This window comes from Camelus ferus, chromosome 35 (assembly GCF_009834535.1).
Source record: "Camelus ferus isolate YT-003-E chromosome 35, BCGSAC_Cfer_1.0, whole genome shotgun sequence".
NCBI classification, from domain to species: Eukaryota; Metazoa; Chordata; class Mammalia; order Artiodactyla; family Camelidae; genus Camelus; species Camelus ferus.
The window spans coordinates 25,684,084-25,699,504 of NC_045730.1; the positions used below are offsets into that span (position 1 = coordinate 25,684,084).

At 53.1% G+C, this 15,421-nt stretch overlaps 1 protein-coding gene across 1 annotated transcript in view; it reads left to right on the forward strand.

Annotated features, from left to right (window-relative positions):
• LOC106728557 (partitioning defective 3 homolog) overlaps nt 1–15,421 on the forward strand; it is a 103,473-nt gene that overhangs the window by 37,439 nt on the left and 50,613 nt on the right. The window lies entirely within an intron of this gene.

Below are 15,421 nucleotides of genomic sequence, written 5' to 3' on the forward strand. Positions count from 1 at the left end.
TGGCTTACCGTATTTCTTTGTATGGACATAATACTTACATAACTTTTCACCCTAAATATTTAACTTGTTCTTATAAACAAGCCTGCACTGAGCTTGTTTCTACGTAAAGGCTTACCTACGTGTCCAACATTAGGCTCCAAAAGAGGAATTACTGGGTGAAAGGAAACAAGCTGTGTGTATGGGCACGGCTGCCTTTTTTATTTTAGAAAGGCTGTAGTTTTATAGCCTCCAGCATGCCAGCAGTTGTGGACGTAATGCTTCATTTTACCTTTATCTCTTTCATTATATAAGTTTTAAAAATTTGCTACCTTTGTTCAAAAATTGTAATTAAAAGTCTGCAGCTGTCCTCGGCTCCCTGGAACTTAGGGAGGCGGGCGTGCCGGCTGCACACGCCCAGCAGAGCTTGGATTATAGGGGTAGCAGGAGTGGAAGAGCTCTCCCACCAAACCCCCCAGAGAGCTGGAGGCCGCCTTTCAAGACGCTCCTTCACTTGTCCCAAAAGGAAGCCCTTGCTGAAGCCGCCTCTCGTTAGCTGGTTAATCCAGGTTCGGTTCAAAAGACTTGGAGTCAGCTGACTGCTCAGGTGTGCAGGGGCGCCGTCTGTCCCCACAGCCCCGTGCCTGGAGGAGCCGTCCGGCCGCTCCGGCCCAGGGCCCCTTCTCCCTGCCCCTCCATCTCGCTACCCGGGCTCGCTTCTCTCCCCTGAAATGGTCTCTGTCTTTGATTCTGTCTTGGCCCTGGGAACCCCAGCTGTTGCTGCAAGCACTCCTGGGACCTGGCCTGGAAGTGGGGCCCAGTGAGCCTCAAGGCCCTCCTCCCCGTTGCCTGTGGAAACAGGTGTGGACTGTCACCCCTCGTCAGTCTGCCCCAGCTGCTCCCCAAGACTGCCCTCCCGAGAGACCCTGCTGGGAACCCTGGGCTGCCCCCTGGGTGCAGGTGCCTGCGGCCCAGGGCCTCCTTCCTCCCTGAGCCACCAGAAGGCTTGTGGAGTTCTGAGGGCCCAACACAGTGTTTGGCTTGTCTCCCCAGCAAAACCCTCCCTCTCGTGCAAACTGGCCCCAGTGCTTGGTTTTCTGCACCTCGGAGAGTTATCCTCTGTCTTAATATAAAGTGCCTTCTAACCACGTGCTTGGTGTCTAGGTGCCTCTGGGTCATGGGACCCCCTGCTCACTCTGGTCCCTGGTCCACGCTGAGTGCCTGCTGAGCCTTTCGCTCCAAGGTCTTTGTTTCCCAAACTGCTTTTTTTTTTTTCTCTGAAAAATTTTCAGCATCTCTCACCTCACCTCTTAAGTTGTGTATTTCTTTGTCAATGGCTGGTGGGAGTCCTGGCCAATTCCAGTCTCATTAGAATACGTACCTGCACTGTGGTTTTCCCATTAACTTTTGCTGCAGGAGTTTCTAATCAGCTTTGGGGCTGGTAGCAAATGTGGATAATTGTTTCCTGCTCAGAGTCAGATCTGACACTTCCTGTTGAAACATCTTGCTGTCTGGGATACGAGGCAGATGGTCGCTTGCCAGCTGAGCAGATGCCTGTTCAATCAGAGCATTTTAATCTGCTCTTGTGCCTTCAAGTGTTTCCCTTGGCAAATACCCGCTTCTGACCTGCTTGTCCTCGGCTCTGGGGGTTTTCCCTGCCGAGGGGCTCCATAGACGCTTACAGAGAAGTCTGGTCAAGTATGGGGACTGAGACGTAAATAATTCAGTGCTGCTCAGTCCATGTGTTCATTCAGCCGTGGGCACCGTGTGTGGACCGACTGGGTGAGCGGCTGTTCGTGGATAAGCACGCGGTTAATAGGCCCTCTCGACCGTGGCACTGAAACAGCCAAACGCAGTTTGCTTCTTCAGACTGAGTGCAGGCTGCAGGCAGGCTGCCTGGCTTTGAAAGCCGAGCTCCGTCACTGAGGCCTCGCCGTGCTGTGCTCGGGTTCCTCATCTGTGAAGTGGGAGTAGGGGGGCAGTAATGACGTCACCGTAAGGGCTGAGTGCGGGGCACATGAGTTCATGGCGGAAGGTGCTGAGGATGCCTCCTGGCTCGTCCGTCATCACCGGAGAAACGTTGGCTCTGTTGCTAATATCATGAGCGTGTGGTCACCTCATCCCACCTGAGGGTCAGAGCTCCCGCCGCCCTGCGTACCCAGGGCAGAGGCTGGAGGCACGCCGGGTCCGAATGAGGAGCGTCCACTGGGACCTCTGCGTGGTCTGCCTGGTGTGGCTTTGTCTGTTTCTAAGGAGCTGGCTGTGCGATGTCTGGGCCAGTTTCTTTGAAGGTGTGGGTTTTGGACATCTCGTTGAGGTGGGAGTGCCTGTTACTCATTTTGAGGGTGGAGACGTTACATGGAGAGATTAGAAGGACAGTGTGTTGAGGTTGAACCATACTTTTGGGGGCAGATGTGACTTTTCTCAGTGCTCTGTCTGCTTTTGGCCCAGACAGCACTGACCCAGGGAGGACGTGAAAGTCTCACCATCCGCAGGTGCCGTGGTTCCCAGAGCCTGTGAGGCCGACCCCGCGTCCCAGTGTTCCGCCGCGTCGGAAGGTTGGCAGTGCGGCCCTGTGGGGGCGGAGAGGGCTCTTTACCTGGTTTGCTCGGGTTGAGTGCTGTGTGCTGGGCTGATAAAGGCCCAGGAAGCTCGTCCAGAACCGTCCTGTCCCGGGAAGACGGTGCCGAGCCCTGCGGAGGAGGAGACCCCGCCCGCTCCCTCTCCGCCTTCCCCTTCGCTTTGTCTCCAGCAGAAATTCCCACCATTTACGTCTTCACAAGCGGCTGTCCACACGGCCCAGCTGTGTGTGTGGTGTCTGTGTGTGTGGAGGGGGCAGGGTAGCTTTGCGTCATGGATGTTGTCAAGCAGGTGGAGGTGAGAACTGACGGAGCCCTGGGACCTTCCCCCGGCGTCAGCCGCTACAAACATGCGGCCCATCTTGTTTCAGCCGCAACTCCTGTCCCTGCTGCCCCTGCTCCTGCCGGATTATTTCAAGGAAAATCCCAGAAAATGGACCTTCCCCCCCATAAATTCTGTATGTATCACACAAAGATAAGGACTCTTACCAAGCTTTTATGCTAAGCTGCGTTTTCCACCCAGCCCCTCACTTAGGGAGAGAGATTGGTGCACTGGCTGATGCGGGTAGACTTGCCTGAACGTGGCCAGTGGTTGCATACTTTGGAGATCCTGTATTTAACGAGCAATCCAGATTTAGATGACATTCCTTGAGGAGTTTCAAAGGAATACAACATGGCTTATCCTCCTGAAAGCTTGGTGGACGTTTGACCCCTGTTGATAAATTTTTGTGGGCGTCTTGAAAATTCTAAACCTGTGATGATTATGGCCAAAGACTGGGGACGCTCATCCTTCTAAGATGGTGTCTTCAGCTTAGGAGGGGGTTCTGAATGGGGTGAAGATTGCCATGGCCTTGGGGGAGGGAGGGAGGGGGCAGAGGTGACAGACTCCCTTGAGGCTGGTGTTCTCAGAGTGGGGTTCTCAGCCCTGAGGACTCAGCATCTCTCCGTTTTGAGGTAACTGCAGACTGGCAGGAAGTGGCAGTGATGGGGCAGGCAGTGCCCCGCTGCTCTTCGCCTGGCTTTCCCCCGCGGTCACAGGAGTGCGATGGCCGGCTGCTGACTGAGTCCGTGGCTCTGGCCACTCAGGGTCACAAACAGCTTTGCTGCAACCGCAGACTCTTCCAAAATAGTGACCAGCTCTCAAAGTCGCAGGCTGTCTTCACTCAGTTTGCGTGGTCACTGCATTCCTGGAACATTGAATGCTGTTAAAACTGGGAAAAGATACTGTGTAAAGCAAATTTAAGCTCAAGGCTCCAAAATTTATTAACAGCTTGTTACTTCCTGAGTGTCTGGTGGGACCTTCAGAATGTGAAGGTGATTTCTTCCCTCTGGGAGACTGTCCCACGCTGCAGGGTGTCTGGCTCGCAGTAAATGCCAGCGTTCCCCCACCGTTGTGACAGCAGCGTTTCCACGGGGCTGCCAGGGAGTGGCACCTCCCCTTGGGGAGCTCCTGAGACGCAGGCAGAAACCCGAGTTCCTGATGGGGTTTGTCCCCGGTGCCGGTGTCAGAGAGGATGTGCTCAGAGTGCAAGTGTTGGTTCAGGCCAGTCTGATAACAGCGACGTTCTGACGTCCAGACGTCCAGCCTTTCCTTCCATCGCCTGCGGGGCATGTCGTGTTTGCCCAGGACAGAGTGCCCCGCTGGGTGTGGGAGCCCCACTGTCCTGGGCACACTCATGTTCTCAGAGGTGCAGCGCCCCACCTGTCCCGGCACCAGAAGCTCTGTTTCTTTATCACTAACAAAATCCCCTTTCCTGACCTCGGTCTCCATTGTATCCAAGCAGTTTTGTGGAGCATTGAGTTTTTGTCATACATAGAGAAACCACGCAGAAGTCAAATGTTTTGTGAGACAGGTTGTGAAGTGTTCTTGGGTCTTGGGACACAGTCTGCTGGGGCTGGGCCGGGTGACTCTCAGGGTGAGAGGCAGAACCCGGGGTTCTGTTTTTGTGATCTTTTTTCAGGATGGACTTGTTTCAACGTCCTCAAAGGTGTAAGTGTAAACTCGGCACCAAAGTAGCCCTCTCAGGGGCGCCATGCTCGCTTTGGGGGGGTGTGACGTGAGTAAGTGTCACGGCTCTCAGGCGGAGCATTCAAGGCCGGCTACCTGTGTGGAAGCGGTTTTCCGAAGCCCCTCCTTGAGCCCCCTCCCTCCTCCATCATGAGCCCTGGCTCCTTCCGTGGTAGCACCTCGTCCCTCTGGGGAGAAGGGCGGTGCCCCAGACAGCGTGAAGCACTGCGGGGATCCCATGGAGGGAAGACGCTGGTCTCTGCCCCTGATGATCCTCCAGGGCACCCACTCACTCGAGCGCCCCGGGAAGAACGCTGGAGTCGTTTTATGGGACTTGGTTGGAGAAATGTGCCATTTTCTGCCTCTGGAAACCTCCTGGGAGTTTTGTGTTTCGCTTGATTATTTCTTAGATAAAAAGTAATAAATCCTAATTGTATAGTTCTAGACCACCCTGGATTCTAGAAAGTGTGTGTGACTTTTTTTTTAATGTTTGAAAAATAATAAATCCAAATCAGGATTCTTTGTGTTTTCAGTGAGGGTAGGTACTTGAATGCGTATGTTTTTAATAGGTTGGTTGAACCTTATGCCCAAATACTGCTGTGTCTTCTATGACAGTCTCACTATAAAAAGGTGTATTAATTTTTGTTACCCAATTTCCAGGATTTATCTATTGCAGTATAGAAATTACCCCCAAGCCGACTGGCTGAAGGTCCCAGACGCTCGTGGTCTCTGCGGGCAGGACTGCGGTGTGGCTCTGGCCCACCTGCTGTGAGGCTGGGTCACCCGAAGGCGCGAGTGGGGACGGGGGCCCGCCTCCCTGGCTGTCAGCAGCAGCCTCGCTCAGCTCCTCACCAGGGAGAGAGGCACCTGAAGCAGAAGCCACCTGCTGGTTAGAACCTGCTCTGGGGGTGACACCCCACCACATCTGTTGTGCTCTGGACACCAGAAGCAGGTCGGGGACGCGATGACTCCGTGGAAACCGGGCGAGGAGAGGACAGGGTGCTTCACAGGAGCCTTCATGCACTTAACACGCGGCTCCCTCCTGCTTGGGGTGCCAGGGAGCCTGCTGGAACCTGCGTCCCTCGTGCCAGTGCGAAAGGCTTTGATGGGCAAAGTTATGCTTCTGAAAATGAATAAAGAGATCTCCAAGGAAAATGAAGGATTTTTTAAATTCATAAATGTCCTAAGTGGATTCTGACAGCGGGAAAGCAGGAAACTTGGGGGTGCGTGTGGGGTCTCACTGTATTAACTCGTCAACCACGAGACAATTTTCTCTTGTTTCCTACGTGAAGTAAGCGACGTGCGAGCTGCCATAGGGGTGAGCTCGCTTCGGTAACCTCTAACGCTGGTTTTGACCTCGGCGTTAGCGTGCTGGCTGGAACCCGGCTACGCTCAGCGTCGTCTGCTCGAAAGACCCCTGCCTTGGTTTTGGGAGAGGAGTGTTGGATTGTCTGCCCGAAACCTCTCAGTTCTTTTTATCCTGGTATTTTTTTCCTTCACCCTCTTTGCTTGTTCTAAGTTGGAATGTTTGATTGCTGAGTGCATTGTCCTTCAGTGAGGGGCTTGAGGCAGAAAGTTCTCGTTTATTTTCCCTTTCTGCTGAGGGGCCTTTTCTTGTGGAAATAATCTGGGCGACTCCAGCCAGTGATGTGATGTTTTCCTGGAGCAGGGCCACTTTTGAAACAGCTCTCCAGAGTGCATCGTGCCCTCTGTCAAGCGCGCTCCGTGCAGCGCTTAGTGTCTACTGGCTACGTTTTACTCACACACTTGCACAGTTTCGGTCCCGAGTTTCCAGATTCGACAGTGTGCCCGAAGTCAGACCTGTGCTCGTGTTACTTTTCTGTGCACTTGGGCGTTTCTTTGGTTTCTTACGAAAAGAAAGAACAGGTGGATTTTAGATTCAGTGCTCACTGCGGTTTCTGTTCTCAGTGCTGAGTCTCGGTTACTGGAAGCAGCGGTGAAGTGTTTCCTCTTCCTTTATTTCAGCCCTCACTCACCTCCGGTGCCTGTGACTCCAGAGCTTGCTTTCTTTCCTTTTCTGTTCTCGGGCAGCAGTGAGTATGAAAAAGAGCCGTCAGTTTGAGCCCTTGCGTCATCTCGGTCTCACACCACCTTCTGTCTGACTGAGCGGTTTCGGTCACACCCCTCACAGTTGAGGGATTTCCAGCGTTGTTGGCCCTCCTGGTCACTGAGTCCAAGGTGTGCCTTCCAGGGGGCGGGGCTGCGGCTCTCCCGGTCTTGCATTTTAGGTGGGAGGTTTTTTCCTTCTGTGAATGAGCAACAGTGAAATTAATCCGAACACAGTGCTCCCAGGATTAACACACATTTACGAATTACACTGTAGGTTGAAGGTCCACGGTACCTAACTGCCCCGACTAGAAGGTGATTCATCGTTAGGTGTAGTTCTGCAGAGAGTATGACATCAGAGAGGAAGAGGAAACATTGCAGGTGAGACAGCCCCTCTGACTTAAACTCCCTTGGCTTCTCTCACGTCCTCCGAGTCAGAGCTCCTCTCCTGCAGTCCAGCATGAGATGCCGCGCATCGTGGTGGAGGGGCTTTGGGGGATGTGGGGTCATTCCCCGATGCGTGACCTGGAAAAACTACTTACTCTCTCTGAACCTGGGTTTCCTCATCTGTAAAACGGGGGGAACTCCAGTTTTCTGGGGAGACTTGCTGAGGTTCCTAAGAATGTGAACCACGTGCAGCAGCTGAGTGGTCATCACTGGCCCCTCCGAGACGCTGGGCGGGATTGTAAAGCCCTTTTTCTTTATTGAGCTGACGTTCTCGAGCCGAGTTCGTCCTGAGTCAGCGCAGAGACCTGGGTGAGGGAGACTTGGTAACAGTGGCCTTGTGGGTGGCAGTGGCGTCTGCAGCACGTCGTGGTCGTGGCAGCCTTAGAGCTCACAGAGGGGCAGCAGCAGGCGAGATATATGAGTAAAGATCTAGGTGGGCCCGTAACCTGATTAGACAGTCAGGAGTGAGCTTAAGGAAATTAGATTTCATGCCTAAAACTTCATGTGTGAAAAGGCAGCTTTGCCTTGAAAGGGAATTTAAGGACATGACTGTGCAGCACCCGCAGCCCCGCTTTCCCCCGAAAACTCCTGTCTTCTGCCCCATCCACTTATTTTAGGGACTTGGAAAGTGGCAGTGCCTCCTGGTTGACGTGCTCAGTTTGCGCATGAGCTTGGGGGTTTCTTGCTTGTGGTCCTGCATCTTTGCAGTCAGCCCCTGTCCTCATCGCTGACTGACACCGTGTCGTCGCTGCAGCGTCTCTTCCTGCTGTTCGCTGCCCACAAATGCCACTCGTTAAAACGGGGCAGGTTATTTCTCTGAAAATCATTTGTGATGAGATGTCTGTATGTGTGCAGTTCAAGTCAGGGGATTGTCTGCAATCTGACACCGTCTGAAGTAGCTTTTGGAAGTTGGCGTGTTTTCAGTTTAGCCTCGAATTTATAGATGTTGCTTGAAGATGGAAAAAGAAAGTCTGCCTGATTTTGAATCAGTGACTTTTAACAAGGTATGAAGTGAAAAGGGCAGATTCTTTGTAACAAAATATTCCTTATTGCTAATAAAGTGTTTGAGTATGTCCTGTGCAGCCATGTGCATGCATAGAAAATAGGTAAATATGAGACACAGTCCTTGCTTTCAAGGAACTTGTTTGAGAGTCAAGGAACAAAGTTGTCCCCTAGGGCGGGGCTCTGTTATGTAGCCATTCGACTTGGAAGAGCTTTCGTTGCTTGTACATTTCTCAATAAATCGGTGATTCAGCAACATTAAGAAAAAAAGCTATATGCCATCTGATCTGTGACAAGGATTTTTTGTTTCTTCCACAGTTTCATAAAAACCACTTACCCTGTGTGATTCAGGGGAAGCCACTCTTGGATGTTTTCGTTGTAAGCACAGCCCTCTGCTTGGTTAGCGGGCTGTCAGCCTGAAGTGCCCGCCCCCTTTCTGTCTCCAGCTGCCTCTTCTCCCTGGGCCTCCACGTGCACTCTGTGTGATTCTGTGCCCCCTTTCCCGCAGCACCACCTTCTGCCTGTGGTTCTCTGCTTCTCCACGGGCTGGGTTTGCTGGTCTAGGGAAGAGATTTTGAAGCTTTTGTTAAGCAAGCGTTTGAACACCCTGAGTTCGTGCCCGTGGGGCTGGGCTGTGGGAGGGTGTTCCCTCTTCGCCGGGAGTTAGCTCTCCCGAGTCGGAGTCTCGGGACCTGGGCTGGGACTCTGGCCTGGAAAGTAAGTGGGGGCGTTTTGGTTCCACCACGTAAGTCAGCCCAGGTCAGTAGACAGTTCTTTACGTTGGAAACTAAAAATGCCCACGTGCTTTAAAAGAATGCTTTATCCATTTCAGTAGGCTTGAATTTTGTGGTGTGAAATCACTGGTGTATATGCTGCATTCCGGTCGGTTAGGATTTAAGGGAGGGGGAAGGGAAGAAAACTTACCATTAAATTCATGGGAATAAAGCGTTTCCTTTTACTCTTTCCATCTTGGTCTAAAGCTTTGCTTTCAGTCTTCTAATAAAGTTATTCCTGCTCGGACTGGTATTCTGTAGGAGAATTGTAAATAGCTGAATGTTTACTTTCATCCCAGTGGGTGTTTTGTTAGGCAGCAGTGAAATACAAAATTGCATATTTAACCAGAGTGTGACTTATTTTCTGTTACTTTCCAGGCCACGTGGTGGGGCCTTAGGAGCGTTTGCCTGTGCGTTTGCCATTTTAAGTGGCTGCTCTCCGAGGCTTCCCTGGTGGTGACCTGGTCTCTCCAGTGTGGGGCAGGGAGCGGGGAGGGTGTTGAAGGAGTCATGGCTGGTGTGTCACCAGATGTGGCACCGGGGCTCACGTTGGCAGCGATACGCCTGTTCTTCCAGGTTTGCCCGGAGCTGGCTGCCGGCTTCTCCACGGGTGCCCGGCGCTCTGGGTTTGCTTTTCCATTTGCCAGTCCAGGTGCCCTTGGGTCGGGGGTCCTGTGTCCAGTTCCACCCTCAGCTGGGCGTGTGCGTGGAGGGGGGCTCTGGTGCTGGGGGCTGGTCCGGGGGATGGACCCCTGGGGGGCTGACTGCTGCTCTGACTCTCGCTCCATCCTGACACATCTCAGGATGGGACATGAGGAAGAACGGGTGGTAGGAGAGGATGGAGTCTCCGCTCTGACTGAGGCCCCTGCTGCGCTGCTGCTTCGGCTCAGGAAGGATGAGCTCCCTTGGAACCAAAGCTTTGGTGGCGGGCCATGTTCTCAGACTGGCCCCTGGCCGGGCACCCAGGAGAACAGCCACCAGCTGGCTGCGTCTCCCGGGAGTTCCTGAACCCCAGGCCTTACAGGTTTCGCTGTGTGACAGGTGATAACACCACCCTTCCGAGTGTGGACGGGTGTCTGCTGTGCGTCGGACCTGCCTCTTGCATTTTGTTTGGATGTTTTGTGAAGAGATTCTTTAGAGAGACAGGAGTGTTTGAGGTCAGTGATTACACTTGACCCCATAAAACACTCTGAAACAGTCTTCTGACCCGTCAGGTTTGACTTAGCTTCAGTATACATACCATATTTATATTCTCAAGCCTTTCTTAGCTTTTGCTGTTGTTCTGGGGACATCTAAATGACTTTTCTTAAGAGCTTATCCCATAAATGATACAAAGGGCTGCCGCACGTTAGCGCAGCATGCCCCGCGCTCACTGCCCAGCTGGGAGCGCTGTCTGCGTGGCAGGCTGACGTGATCGAGTTATGTTCGCGGTGCCTCGCTGAGGGTTGAGCCGGGGCTGGAGGGGACATGGGCTCCATCAGACGCTCCTGCTGTGATGAGCAGTTCCCTCCTGGTTCAACTCCTCCCCACTAGGACTTTCTCGTTTACGGGCACCTTAGAAGCTGGGTTTTCTTGTCCCACAGAAAGATCTCCCACAAAAATAAGTTGTTATTCTCTAAGAAAATAGGACTAAATTTTAGTTTACTTGGAAAGCGTTGGATTAGCAAATTAGGAGAACCGTGGATCTCAGACTTGTAGCCAGCTTCGCCCCATCTCACGAGCTGCAGGGTGCACGGAGTTGTCCCTGCCAGCAGAGGGGGTGCCCCTGTGGACGTCCCCACTCCGCCTGGGCTCCATCCTGCTCTGGGACCGTGTGCTTAGGTGTCCCTGTCAGGGAACTGTGAGTCCAAGGTGTGAGCTTGTCTGTGCTCACACCGATTTTGTGACGTAGGTGTGTTCTCCCCACTTTGATAGGAGACAGCACTGAAGCCTGGCGAGGTGGAATGATTTGCAGCACCTCTCAGAGCCTGCGGGTGAGAGAGGCAGGCATGGAGCCCAAGAGCCTCCCAGCTGCAGAGCTCCCTGCTGGGACGTAGGAGGTCAGGTCCTTGGGCTGGGAGGTGATACTGCGCATTCACTTGCAAGCACAGTTTGTCGGGGCGGAGGGAGAGCCTGGGGTTTCTCCCTAGTCTGAGATTTTAAGGTTCCATTTACCTGTTTTCCTAGAGGAGATGCTGTTTGTTAAAGGTAACACTCATGGGATTTTCTCAGGAATCAGGGCCGACACACGACCACTCACCCTGCACCATGAAAGCAGCTGCAGCAGAGGCTTCTGTGCTGGGGCTTGCACATCCTTGTAAAGTTGGGACTATCTCCTAACTTTCAAAGTGGTTTTTGAAAACTAATAATCCATTCTGTAGTTACCTCTTACAGTGGGAAACAAAAGGAAGGCACTTTGGCACTTAAAGAAAAACATACTGGTCACCTGATGGTCACTTTGGGATGGAGGGAGCACCTGTGGGTGTTGGTGAGAAATACCTGACGTTTGCAAACACTGGGCATTTTGCTGATGTATTTACAGAACTGTAATCTGCTTTCTAGAAAGATGTGATGTTTCATTTCTTTAGTTTTTGAACTAAAAGCATAATATGGAATGGTCATTAAGCATGACTACCAGTGTGTTAAAATATTAGATATGTTTGAAAAAAGTTAAATTTTAAGAAGTTGCATGTATCAGTTCCCAGGACTGTTCCTTCTGGGTCAGGGCAGATAATTCTGTTGGAAGTTCTGTTATACTGAGTATTATTTTTGTGGTTGCCAGTTTTGACTTTTGAAGAGTAATAGGCAAATGGGAAGAGCTTTTTGGATGGAAACATGTAAGGGTTAGTAACTGTTGTGCAGTCCACGATGCCGATTCCCGGGGACTGTGGCCCTGGGCGGGGCCGGGAGGCGATGCTGGTTCCCCGGGACTTCAGCCTGGGCGGGGCCAGGAGGCGTGGGCTCTTGTCCCAGCCTTCCCACTGACAGTCCGCGGGCCCAGAGTGTGTGTGCTCCTCTCTGGAGGTTGCCTCTTTGAATCTTGTTTTCTCTTTTGTGCACTGATGTTTGGTGTCTTGGTTTTCAATGTTGATTTTCAGGATGCAGCAGGTGCCTAGGAGGACACAGAGGTCCTTGTCACCTCTGCCTTCTCCGCTGACCCTCACCTGCCTGGAGGTGGAGGGCCGAGGTGGGAGGCTGCCCTGGGCAGAGGGTTGACGTGAAGGGACTGGTGACAGGAGGGGCCGAGCACTAGCTGAAGCCCACAGCCTCTGTTCTCATCCCTAGGGGGAGCAGTGTGGCCTGCGATGATGATGAGCACTTGGAGAGAAGTTTTTTGAAATCCTCTCTCATCGGCAGGACCCTCAGATGATCTGTTTTTATTTAAAAATTTGACATTTTACTAATCATGAATTTTTGGCATTAATTTTGATTTTTTCCCCTAAAATTGCATTTAAATATTTTATCACGACTGCTTTTCGATCCCCTCTTAAACTGTCTCCTGGACGAATGCCTCCTGTCTCACCCGGCCCTGCTCCAGCCACTGCCTTGCAAAGACTGTAATTCTTTGTTGTGTGTCATAAAGAGTGGTTATCAAAGCCAGGTGATTTGGAGGTTTAGACGAGAGATTCCAGAGATTGCCGGTGAACAGGTGCCTGTTCCTGCTGTAGTCAGCAGCTGGGCGGCCTGCTGGAAGGCAGGCGTAGAGGAGGTGCCAGGCTCTCCCCTGGGGGCGGGAAGAAGCCTTTTAGCCTTTCGTCCTGGAAGGTAGATGTAAACAGCCAAATATTGGATTAACTTAAACACATTTGTACTCCTTTTGAGATGGTGAAGGTGATATCCTTGCTCCTGAACTCCTCTTACTGGTGAACGTTTTTTTTTAAACTGGGCTCTCTTGTGGTAAATATTTCAGGATTTACATGGATAATGCAGAGCGTCCTCCAGCATGGGTGATGTTAGGGGAAGCAGTCCCGTTGTCTGGCCTGCTGCCTTTTGCTGTGAGACTTAGCTGTTGTGCTTTTCATTCTGGTCTCTGAGTGAGACCTGGAGGGTCCTCAGAGCAGAGTGAGATGCAGGCGTGGGCCTCGCGTGACCGGTGGGGCCCCTGGGGTTGCTGTGGCCTGTCCGTCCCCAGGGCCGCCCGGCTACTTCCCCAGGACCCGAGTGTCCGGAGGTCTTGGACCAGCAGAGACCTGCTTCTCTCAGCGGTTCTGCTGCGGGTGGCCGAGCGCTGCTTGTGTGGCAGGGACGGCTCCTTGGGAGGGACACGTGGCTCACCGGCCTGCAGCCCAGCTCTGTTTTCTCTTCCCTCCCTGACTGTGGCCTTGACTTGGGACCACTGACCTGCAGGACGCTCCTTCACATTACGTGGGACAAGTTGCTTCAACTTCAGATGCTCATCTGCCAGCCGGTGGTGCGTGTGGAGCCCCTCCGGGCTGGGGGGTCTTGGGGAGGGGGCGCGGCTCTGTGCGCTGCGTTACTGGGCCGCTTTCAGGACCTTAAGCTGAGAGCCGATTTCAGCCCACTTTGAAAGGCAGGTGGAAGGTGAGGCCTCCGTGTGGAGGTGCTGGTTAGGCCGGAGTCCTGTGAGGGCCGGCTTGTCCCGCATTCAGCTGTGGGCTCATCTGATCTGCCGCCTGCCGCCTCCTCTCCCAGGGTGACAGAGCTGTCTGTGTTGGGTCATTGGTCCTGAGCGGTCGCACGAGAACACTGAGGCTGCTGGCACCATGTGGGTCTGGTTCCTTAGGAAACTGCTCACAGTGGCGTCACTGGCAGGCCCGCACCCAGGCCTCTGGTCCTGCCGGTGCACGGGCCCGAGGTCTCCTGCTGGGAGAAAGATGTAATGAGGAGATGCTGCTCACAGAGTGCAGCTGATGTCCACTGAGTCCAGTGTGCTCTGCGAGGCCTTCAGTGTGAACTGACAGCCCCGTGAGCTAGGTGTCACTTCGTTTCAGACAAGGGGGGACTTTGGCGTGGCGATGTCTGCATAAACAGACTTGTGGAGTCAAGTTTCACATTTGAGACATTTAAAATCAGAGTTAATTGATTTTATTATTCTGTGAAGCTTGGATCTAGTAAAAAAAGATATATGCCAATTTATGTGTATTTGGTTCAGAATAAAGATTCCATCTTTGACTCACTGGGAGGTGGGAGGGAACAGAACTTGTTCATAGAACATAATGGAGGCTGGGGGGCACCGAAGCCTGGGAACAGAGTGAAGTGGGGCGGGGACAGGTGGGAGGAGCGGGGTGTGGGATGGGGCGGGAGCCGAGGGAACACTCCAGCTCTGAGCACGCTGTCGCGGTGGGCTTCCGTTCTGTTGTCGCCACACAGGTGACTGGCAGAGGAGCTATCTGGTGCCACCGCCGCCGGTTCACAAGGCTGGTGACTCTGACCTGCTTGGGCCATGAAAGAGCAGGTTAGTTTACGGGGAGACCAGACCCACTGAGCCTGGTTTTTTTTTTTTTTTTAGCTCAGTTTGCCTTCAGAGCGTCCATGTCTGCTTGGTGTACGTGCGTCTCGGAGTCCAGAAGGGCTCTGATGCCTCCCCTGCTGCACTGCTTGGAGCCTCCCCAAGGACGTGTGCCCGCCTCCCAGCGCAGTGACCTGGGAAGAGGCCCTGCCCCCCTTCCCTCTCTCTGTGGTTTCCTGTTTCCTTCCTGATCCTCCTGGGCTGAGTTGGGGGGCGTGCTGTCCCCAGCTGCCGGCCTTCTGTTTCCTTGTGTCTTTAGCTGCAGTCATCTGTCATCTTCCTCCCCTCCTTGGCCTCTCGAGCGTGCATGCTGTGTGCGAGGGGGCCCTGGTGGCCATCTGTGCCCCCCACTCCTTCCGTGGCTTACCATGTTACTTACCTGAACTCCAGATTTTACTTGGTTTTCACCATTTTCGTTAATATCGTCTTTCTGTTCCATTACAGCTAGTTGTCACTGTATATTGATAAAAGCTTGTATGCATTTCAATGCGCAGTAATTTTAAGGGGTGGAGGTGGGGATGGGCGCAGTGCCTCCCAGCTGTCACCTGTCCTCTCTGCTGTGGGAGGTGTTTCTTCCAGATGCTTCACTCAGCAGCCTTTCTCCCAACAGCCCGCTTGTCCTTGTTCTGGTTTTAGATTGTGCAGCAGTGTGCTCCTTGGACACTGTAGAAGTAGGATTAGTGAGACTTTGTATGAGGGGCAGTAGGCTTCCCTCCCGTCTTAATGGGGTTTGAACACCCAGCAGTTTTGGGGTGCCCGGAGCTGAGCAAAGGTGGCGTCTGCTTGTCCGACCCCACGGGTCTCGTGCCAGCCTTCCTGGGACCAGCGGTGCTCGTGCAGGTGTGGTCATTCCATCCTGGCATCTCCCTTCGAATTACGGATGTGTGTCACTTAGGGCGGTGAGTCCAGCGTGCAGGGAGGGGCTGGGGGAGAGGAGGTCATGTTTCTTAGTACGTTAAAACCAGCATTAAAAAAAAGAAGAAAAAAGGGAAACGGCGAACATTTCACGGAGCCAGACCCACAGCCATGCGAGGACATTCAGTCTCTGCTTATGGCACTAGACGCCCACGCCTGGCCCTGCCTCGCCCAGCCCGTCCCTGGCTCAGGTGCGTCCTCAGCC